General features: G+C 43.9%; 1 long non-coding RNA gene across 1 annotated transcript; it reads right to left on the bottom strand.

Annotated features, from left to right (window-relative positions):
• Window positions 1-454: 454 nt before the first annotated feature.
• Window positions 455-3702, bottom strand: LOC127009173 (uncharacterized). Its single transcript, XR_007761692.1, has 2 exons — window positions 682-3702; window positions 455-637 (listed from the first exon to the last, which is right to left on the bottom strand). It is a non-coding gene; the product is annotated as an uncharacterized LOC127009173 (long non-coding RNA).
• Window positions 3703-10205: the final 6503 nt, after the last annotated feature.

Here is a 10205-nt window from a genome sequence, read left to right as displayed (position 1 = left end):
GTTGGTCAGACTTACCTTTAAACTCATTGAAGTGTTTGGACTGTCCAATCTCTTTGTCCTGATTGTTCCTCAGTTCAATTAATGCATCAGTGTGGAAAACTGTATATTTTTGTATCCATGAAGCATCTCTTGTCTGGGTCCCTTTTATGGTTCTCAGTTCCATACAGATATATGTTCATCACTTCTCTATCCCCAGTCCCATACAAATTTATCTTTATCATTTCTCTATCTCTTCTCATACACAAACAACTTCTTATCAATTCTCTCTATTCCCTGTCCCAAACATATTTCTTCTTTAACATTTCTCTCTATTTTCTGTCCCATACACATATTCTTTATCATTTTTCTCTCCCCTATTCCATACAAATATATCTTTTCTATCAGTTCTCTCTCCCCTGCCCCATACACTTTTTTAATCAGTTATCCTTATCTGTGCCATTCAAGTACACCTTTATCTATTCTATGTCCCCTATTCCACACAAATATATCTTTTCTATTAATTCTCTCTCCCCTGCTCCATACAAATATATCTTTTCTATTAATTCTCTCTCCCCTGTCCCATACAAATATATCTTTTCTATTAATTCTCTCTCCCCTGCCCCATACAAATATATCTTTTCTATTAATTCTCTCTCCCCTGCCCTTTACAAATATATATCTTTTCCATTGATTCTCTCTCACCTGCCCTTTACAAATATATATCTTTTCCATTGATTCTCTCTCCCCTGCCCTTTACAAATATATATCTTTTCCATTGATTCTCTCTCCCCTGCCCTTTATAAATATATCTTCTCTATCAGTTCTCTCTATATCCCTTCATAAGGCCCCAACCTCCTTTTTAGAATCCCTATACCTACACTTCATGCAGTATAGAAGTAATTAACTGCAGTGATGTTGATGTCTTTTATTATTGTTATCATTGTTTATTTGTTTTCTTTTGCTCAACATTAACTTATCCCAGTATGTATTTTGTCGGTATGTTTACTACTGAGTTTTATATGGCTCTCTTATAATTGTGTTCTGCTTTCCAATAAATATGCTTTCAAGTGTTGACATTTGAAATAAAGGCACACACCATATATATAATTATTCACCATGCAATTCATACTCTTATATTCCCTTTTTGTATTAATAGTTGTATAATCACTGTCCTGCCTGGGGGTTGGGATGGCATGTGCCTCCCTTCTCCCTTGTTTATCTGCCACAATAAATTATCTATCAATCAATCTTTGTAGGGAGAGTTATGGAAATACGGATTTATTTGGGAGATTTATTTGATAAGTAAAATAATATGCTGGAAATGGTAAGAGGCTGATTATATAATTCACTTTCATGGTCTCCCTTCTCTTCTTCCCCCTCCCTTCTAGCTTTCATCTTCTCTCCCCTTCTTACTGTTTAACAAGCTGCTCCTCTCTTCTCCCTCCTCCCATCTTTCCTGCTCCTCACCCTCGGCCCCTAGCTCCCTTCTCCCCCTTCCCTTCTCCTAGCGCTCCCATTTTCTCTCCCCTTCTTATACTGTTTGTCCCCTCTCTCCTCCCTCTCCTCATCTTCCCTGCTCCTCCTCACCCTCGGCCCCTCCCTCCTCTCCTCATCTTTCCTGCTCCTCCTCAGGTATCAGGCTAGTCGTCACTACAAATGTGCAAAACTTTGTTGCCTTGGCCCACAAAGGGATAACCACGCCCTCAGAGCTGTTATTTTCGCTGCAAGTCCTAATTTAAGTTTTTTGCATCTCTTATGTAATATTGTCAGGGTGTATCGTTAAGCTCTTCAAAAACGTGCCAATTAGCGAGATGCAAGTTATTTCGGTGACGCAGCGATGCTCGGCGAAGGTGTTGCCGTATAACACGATCACCACCGAGGCTCTTGTGCTGGAAAAGGAGTGTGACCACACTTAATTTGGTTGATTTATATTCAGATATTATGCTTGTGAGAAGAGAAGGAAGCCATAATACCAAAAGTACAGATATTTCTTAGTTCTTTTATTTTTGTAGCGTGGAAAGAGAAAACAAATTAAAGCTACATCCCCTTTTTAACGACCACTAGGGTTATGATGGTATGTGGTAGCGTGGTAGTGGTCGAGCGCTGGTCCCGGATGTTAAGGCCTCATAACAAGTGAACACTCGTTCCAAAGTTTGTGACCGGAAGGGCGTTACTTGTGTGGTTAATTATGGAAGGATTTCCGTGGGAACCACTTTTGAGACAGCATTAAGAAACTGGATGGTGATAATGTGCTATGGGGGAGGGATGTGTGTATGGTTCAGTAATCTCAAATGAGCAGCAAAACAGGCTCCAAATGATAACACTCAGTAAGGTTGTATATAAATATGTATTTGGTTTCCTTTTGCAAAGGTTAGCGGAGTTCTAATAAAAATAAAAAAAATGAATGAAAAAAAAATGAATGACTGACAGGCTGTAGGCCTCTAATCTAGCTAGCTACCGGCACAAGGGAGATTTGGGGAATACACAGAATGCTTAGCTCTAGTTGCTGGATGTGGAGAAGGAGGAGCTGGCGTGAGTGTCTGGCTCGGCAGGGGACGGCCACGATGGGAATGGGCGGTCCTGGTGATGGACAGACGGGCGCCGCTTGATGTGGAGCGGCTCGGGTGGTGTGAAGAGGCGGGTGCCCTTTGATGTAGGGAGCAGCTTGGGCAGTGGTATTTCGGCCCCCAGGGCAGTCGAGGGGCAGGTTACCCCGCCATACACTGCAGGTTACCCCGCCATACAAGTTCCCATCCTGTAGTCCGTCTCACCCCGCAGGCCGTGGGTGTTTTTCTCGGGGGGGGGGGGGGGGGGCCTGAGTGGAGAGATAGACACCTCTCTCACTCAACTCGAACTTGCTGCCTTTCCTGGCTAGGGCTGCTGCTCATCTCCTGGCTAGCCCGCCTCACACAGGCCGTGGGTGGTGTGCTCGTCTCCTGACTAGCCCGCCTCACACAGCAAGCCGTGGGTGGTGTGTTCGTCTCCTCGCGTCTCCCAAGCTTCTAGCTTGCTGCAGTGGTGCTAGTCTCCTCACTTCTCTCAAGCTTCTGGCTTGCTGCAGTGGTGCTTCTCTCCTCACTGACCCGTGGGTCTCCTTGCCCTCGCCTTCTCGCCTCTGCTCCTCGCTAAGCTCCTCCCCCTTCTTCACGTGACTCCCTCTCGGCATTACAATCAAACCCTACCTAACTAACTAACTAGTTATTGGTTTCTTGGAGGGGTTCGAGGCTTTGAGATGAGGGATTTCAGTAACTCTCGTTCACGATATTTACTCATTCGCTCGCCGTGTTATCCTCTCATAACCTTTTACGCACTTACATTCCTCAGCCACCCATTCACTCTTTCACTCATTCACTCATTCACTCACGCTCCCACTCACTCACACTTACTCACTCTGTCACTCACCGACTTACTCACATTCTCTCGTTCATTCATGCACTCGCTTACACTTACTCACTCTGTTACTCACTGACTTACTCACATTCTCGTTCACTCACATTCGGACCGTTACATTTTTTTTCCCCTTTAAATATTGAGAGGATACTTTGTCCTTATATAAATGTTTTGTAGAAGATATAATCTTGTTTATTAGCCAATCAAACTTAAGTTATATTAATATTATGGCGAGCATTATGAGTGTCCGTACCATCCCACCTCCCTGGCCGAACCATTACCACGGGTGGGGATGATTCGGACGATTTAGAAGCTTGTCTTTCACCACCTACATCTGAAAACTGGAAATAGCTACGAGTGTCATATTAGCAGCCGAAAGAGCCAAAGGATGGAGGAACATTTTGAGATCAACAAAATTACACTACTACTTAAACTTCTTTTTCTAAAAATATTTTTCTAAAAAGTATCTGAATCATACCGGCTCTCCCCCTCCCACACTCCAGTCCGGCCTGAACCAAAACACCTCTGCAATGAGATGGGAGAGATAACATTTGTGATGTGTCGTGTCCTGCCAGTGATCCTTTTGTTTACCTTCTTGCCCCAACATTCCTGATTGTGATTGGTTACTTTTAATTGTTTCTTATGTTTTCTAGTCGGCACATTGTACTCCCCAGCTCATCATTTTTTATCCTCATTTAGAGAATCTGGAGTTCAGGTGGTCTTTAGGACAGCATGTGGGTAGTCAGCTTGATTGATTCATTGATAGTATATTGTTGCAAGTAAACAACAAAGGAGAAGGGAGGAGTATGCCATCCCAACCCCCAGGCAGTACAGCTTGTTTGTATACATTTTAAGAGTTCAATTCCTCTTTTTTTTTTTTTTATCCCATTTTTTTTTATCGTTTTGTATCCATTCTCAGTTTTTAGTAGTTTCACGGGGGGGGGGGGGGGGGGCGGGTAGTTATATTTTTTTGTTATGGTTGTGTGGTGAATAATTGATTGATTGATAGTTTATTGTTGCAAGTAAACAACAAAGGAGAAGGGAGGAAGTAGTTTGTGTATGTTTGGTGGTTCGCTCCCGCTCATGTGTTTCGTTCCCTCTGGATGGCTCGTTTCGGATTCGCTTAGCACGTCTCGGTTTATCTCCCTCAGAAGGTGACGTTAGGTAGCTGATTCAGAGCTTTAAGCTTTCGCTGTCTGTCTTTTCTCTTGACAACACCTCCAACCTCTTTCCTTCCGTGTGTCGGTAGAAATTGCTGTGTGGGTGGGTGTGTTAGTGCCCCGTCTTTTACTGTCGGTGGGTGTGTTATGGGCCCATCTATACTGTGAGGGTGTGGGTGATAGTGGCCCATCTATATTGTGTGGGTGTGGTGGGCCCTGGTGTTTTTTTTTTTTGGTAGGGCCTGGTGTTTTTTTTTTGGTGGGCTTTTTTTTTTTGGTGAGCCCTGGTGGGTTTTTCTGGTGGGACCTGGTGTTTTTTTGTGGGGCCTGGTGTTTTTTTTGGTGGGACCTGGTGTCTTTTTTGTGGGACCTGGTGTCTTTTTTGTGGGACCTGGTGTCTTTTTTGTGGGGCCTGGTGTTTTTTTGTGGGGCCTGGTGTTTTTTTGGTGGGGCCTGGTGTTTTTTTGGTGGGGCCTGGTGTTTTGGTGGTGCCTGGGTTTTTTTTTTTGGTGGGGCCTGGTTTTTTTTTGTGGGGCCTTGTGTTTTTTTGTGGGGCTTGGTGTTTTTGTGGGGCTTGGTGTTTTTGTGGTGAGGCCTGGTATTTTTTTTTGGTGGGGCCTGGTGTTTTTTTTGGTGGGGCCTGGTGTGTTTTTTTTTTGGTGGGGCCTGGTGTTTTTTTGTGGGGCCTTGTGTGTTTTTTTGTGGGGCCATGTGTGTTTTTTTTGTGGGGCCTGGTTTTTTTGTGGGGCCTGGTGTTTTTTTTTGGTGGGGCCTGGTGCTTTTTTTGGTGGGGCCTGGTGTTTTTGTGGTGGGGCCTGGTGTTTTTTTTGGTGGGGCCTGGTGTTTTTTTTTGGTGGGGCCGGGTGCTTTTTTTGGGGGGGGCTGGTTGTTTTTTTGGTGGGGCGTGGTGTTTTTTTGGGTGGGGCCTGGTGTTTTTTTTGGTGGGGCCTGGTGTTTTTTTTGGTGGGGCCTGGTGTTTTTTTTGGTGGGGCCTGGTGTTTTTTTGGTGGGGCCTGGTGTTTTTTTTGTGGGGCCTGGTGTTTTTTTTTTGTGGGACCTGGTGTCTTTTTTGGTAGGACCTGGTGTCTTTTTTGGTAGGACCTGGTGTTTTTTTTTTTGGTGGGGCCTGGTGTTTTTTTTGTGGGACTTTTTTTTTTTGGCGGGGCCTGGTGTGGTTAATGTTTATAATGATGCCATCTTAGTTGGCACATTCTACCTCCCCGCAGCTCATTTTTTTATCCTTATATAGAGAGAATCTGGAGTCTGGGTTGATAGGTGGTTTTTAGGACATGTGGGTGGTCTTAGGCCATGCGCCGATGACTTATGGTGGTGGTACGTGATAGTGATGGTGGTACATGATAGTGGTGGTGGTGGTACGTGGTGGTGGTGGTGGTGGTACGTGATAGTGGTGGTGGTGGTGGTGGTACGTGATAGTGGTGGTGGTGGTACGTGATAGTGGTGGTGGTGGTGGTGGTGGTGGTACGTGATAGTGGTGGTGGTGGTGGTGGTGGTACGTGATAGTGGTGGTGGTGGTGGTGGTACGTGATAGTGGTGGTGGTGGTGGTGGTACGTGATAGTGGTGGTGGTGGTACGTGAGTGGTGGTGGTGGTACGTGATGGTGGTGGTGGTGCCCTTGCCTTGCCTTGCCTTGCCTTTCCCTTGCACTCAAAAATTTTCTTGGCATGTTGCTGGGGAAAAAAGATCTGAATATGTAGTGAAAGTTGAGTGAAAAGTGTAATGGTGGAAAATAGCAAAAGCGCATAGGCAGGCAAATCAGGGAAAGAAAAGGACAGAAAACCTAAGTTCAGGATGAATGCTTAAGCCTTGCCTTGCCCTTGCCTTGACTTAATTGCCTTGCCTTGCCTTGTCCAGCCCTTCCCTTGCCTTGCCCTTCCCTTGCCCTGTCCTGCCTTGGCTGCCAGCCCTGTGCGTCTCGCCTTCTTGGCTGGCTGGCCTTGTGCGTTCCCTGACATTGCCTTCTTGGCTGGCCAGCCCTGTGCGTCTCGTCTTCTTGGCTGGCCATATATAGCCCTGTGCGTTGTTCTCCCTTGCCTTGTCCTTCCCTTGCCCTGACCTTCCCTTGTCCTGCCCTTCCCTTCCCTTGCCCAACCTTTCCCTTGCCCTGCCGTTCCCTTGCCTTGTCCTGCCTTGGCTGCCAGCCCTGTGCGTCTCGTCTTCTTGGCTGGCTGGCCTTGTGCGTTCCCTGACCTTGCCTTCTTGGCTGGCCAGCCCTGTGCGTCTCGTCTTCTTGGCTGGCCATATATAGCCCTGTGCGTTGGTCTCCCTTGCCTTGTCCTTCCCTTGCCCTGACCTTCCCTTGCCCTGCCCTTCCCTTGCCTTGCCTTGCCCTGCCCTTCCCTTGCCTTCCCTTGCCTTGCCTTGCCCTTTATTCACTTGTAATACTGAGCACTTCATCCTGAACTTAGGTTTTCTGTTCATTTCTTTCCCTGATTTGCCTACCTATGCGCTTTTGCTATTTTCCATTATTACATTTTTCACTCAACTTTCACTACATGCTCAGATCTTTTTTTGCAGCAACATGCCAAGAAAATTTTTGTGTGAGGTATTAATTTCACTGCTTCCTCTTTACATCCTTATGGTCCTAACACGGTACTTATTCCTCAGTCTTCCTCCTCCACTCTGCTATGCCACTCCTCTTCCCCAGTGATCTCCACCACAGATGCTAATAGCCTTTGCCTCTCCTTCATACCTGTCACAGGCCACTATCGGGTGCTCTTTTTGTTTTTTTCCCCTATACAAACGCTGCAGTTTTTGTCCTTCTCATCTCTGCTTCTCTCCTTTGCTTGTTGTTCCAGTCCTTGCCTTGAACAGCAGCTTATTCCCCCAGTCTCCCTGGTACCAATTCCCTGGCCTCTGGGTTGTACGTCTTACGACAAGTTACCAAGGTATATTAAGGTACATGGGAAAACTATACATAAGAAGAATGGAGTAGAAAGGTTCTAACGTATATGTATATATCTAAGTGTTGTAAGGAATATTTTTAAAAGTACCAGGTTATATTTTCATGCATGTACGTACTACGCGATATGTTTACGCATCTATGAAGTCTCGGGTTATATATTTGTAAGTGTGCACTGCTGCTCCGGCTATCGCAACCCTTACTTCTGCTACCCATGTACTGCCCAGATACCCCAACTTCAGCATCTCAATTTAAGAGAAGCACTGGGGGGCAGCATGGGCCAGGCAAAAGTCGTAGGAACTGGCACGCGCTATAGATAAAATCTGCTTTGTGTTGTTGCTCCTCGTACTGTGCCAATGACACACGGTACCAAACACCCCGTTATACAGTGTTTGCAGTAAGGGTTATACGTGATGATTTCTATACGCAAGTAAATATACGTAACGAAAAAAGGTTGATTAAAATGCTTTGTTTCTTTAGGGATGATTCTTGATGACATATGATTGTAGGTCTGCAGGAAGGGTTATACGTGATGATTTCTATACATAAACTAATATACATTACAGGAAAATGAAAAATGAGATGTTTGTATAAGGTCAAAAGGGCTGATTCTCGATGATGTGTGTCTGTGTTGCATTCTCCCATATATACACAACAAGCTTACATGAAGAGCTATACGTACTGAAATTTATAAAATCAATTATACATAAAAGGAAAATGATGAATATTCATCAAGAAGTTTGTATAGGGTCAAAAGGGCTGATTCTCGACGATGTATGTGTATTGCTTTCTTTTATACGCTTCTTGCTTGTAGGGCGGGCTATACGCACTGAAATTTATACACGAGCAATTATACTTATATTTGTAAGTATATGTACGATGCGACATTTTAAGCGTACGTTACTGGGTTATATTTGTAAGTATATGTATGAAGCGATATATTTACGTATGTTTAGGTGGTATAGTTTAAGCAAAAGGTACTGGGTTTATATTTCTAAGTGTGTGTACTAAACTATATATTTACATGTCTACCAGTGGGAGTGGGATATATTTTAAGTACGTGCTATGGGAAAATACACATGGGGAGCGTATTAATCTGGCATAATGGTAGTATCGTAACAGCTTTGGTGCTGCTGCGATTGGCTATCAACAACATCTATGGCTTTTGAATGCCAAACCTAACTTCCTCTTCGACTATTCACATTAACCTTTTTGCTGCTGCTGCTGCTATTAACAACTATATATGGTTTCTGCATGACTATTTGCTGCTACGGCTATTTACAATTTCTACGGATTTTGGGTATTGCAACAAACCCATACACTGTTGATCGAAACAACCCCGCAAGCTTTTGTTACAACACCGCGCACTTTCGTTACAACCACGTATGGTTTCAAAACAATTCTGTACCCTTTTGTTACAACCCCATGTGCTTTTATAACAACGTGCACTCTTTCGTAACAATTTCCTAACCAAATAAGAGGATTAGGCCTACGGGGGACACCTCTTGAAAAAAAAAACGCACCAAGACTTTTACCTCAAATCAAGGTGGTGTGGAAATAAAGTCAACACACGAACACACACACAGTACCATACACCCCGTTATACAGTGTCTCCGCCATACGAAGACACACATATACGGTTGAGAGGGCTGATCCTTGATGATGTATGGTTGAATGTCTGCAGTAAGGGTTATACGTGATTTCTAAACGCAAGTAAATATACGTAACGAAAAGTGGTTGATTAAAATGCCTTCTGTTTCCTTAGGGATGATTCTTGATGACGTATGATTGTATGTCTGCAGGAAGGGTTATACGTGATGATTTCTATACACAAACTAATATATATTACAGGAAAATTAATAAGGTTAGTATATAAGGTCGAAAGGGCTGGTTCTCTGCGATGCATGTCTGTATTGCATTCTTTTATACACCCCATGCTTGCAGGAAGGGCTATACGTACTGAAATTTATACACAAATAATTATACGCAGCAGGAAATGAAGAATGGAATGTTTGTATAAGGTCAAAAGGGCTGGTTCTTGATGATGTGTCTGTGTTGGAGTATGAAAGATATAAGGTCAAAAGGGCTGGTTCTTGATGATGTGTCTGTGTTGGAGTATGAAAGATATAAGGTCAAAAGGGCTGGTTCTTGATGATGTGTCTGTGTTGGAGTATGAAAGATATAAGGTCAAAAGGGCTGGTTCTTGATGATGTGTCTGTGTTGCATTCTTTCATACTCCACGCTTGCAGGAAGGGTTATACCTTATACCTACTGAAATTTATGCAAAAGTAATTATACGTAACAGGAAAATGATAAACGAGATGGTTGTATAAGGTCAAAAGGGCTGAATCTCGATGATGTATCTGTGTTGCATTCGTTCATACACTCCATGCTTGCAGGAAGGGTTATACGTAATGACTTATATACCCAAACTAATATACATAACAGGGAAATGATGAATAAGATGTTTGTATGAGGTCAAAAGGGCTGTCTCGATGATGTATGTCTGTATTGCATTATCCCGTACACCATGCTTGCAGGAAGGGTTATACGCATAGCTGGGCACGATGACAGAAAACCTTATTCCCGATAACTGATAATGAAAAACCTCAACAAGATCAAGAGAATAGACCAGGTCTTTTCACGCATAGGTTTTGACGTCATCAAAAGAGATAGAGGGCAGAGAGGGATAGTGAGCAGGCGGAGAATAATAAGGAAAAAGAAAGATATTTCATGGGATACTGAAACCGTTTCAG

The sequence above is a fragment of the Eriocheir sinensis genome, chromosome 40, assembly GCF_024679095.1.
Source record: "Eriocheir sinensis breed Jianghai 21 chromosome 40, ASM2467909v1, whole genome shotgun sequence".
Lineage (NCBI taxonomy): Eukaryota > Metazoa > Arthropoda > Malacostraca > Decapoda > Varunidae > Eriocheir > Eriocheir sinensis.
Note: the sequence above shows the minus strand (reverse complement) of the source record. Positions and strands in the feature narration are given on the sequence as shown.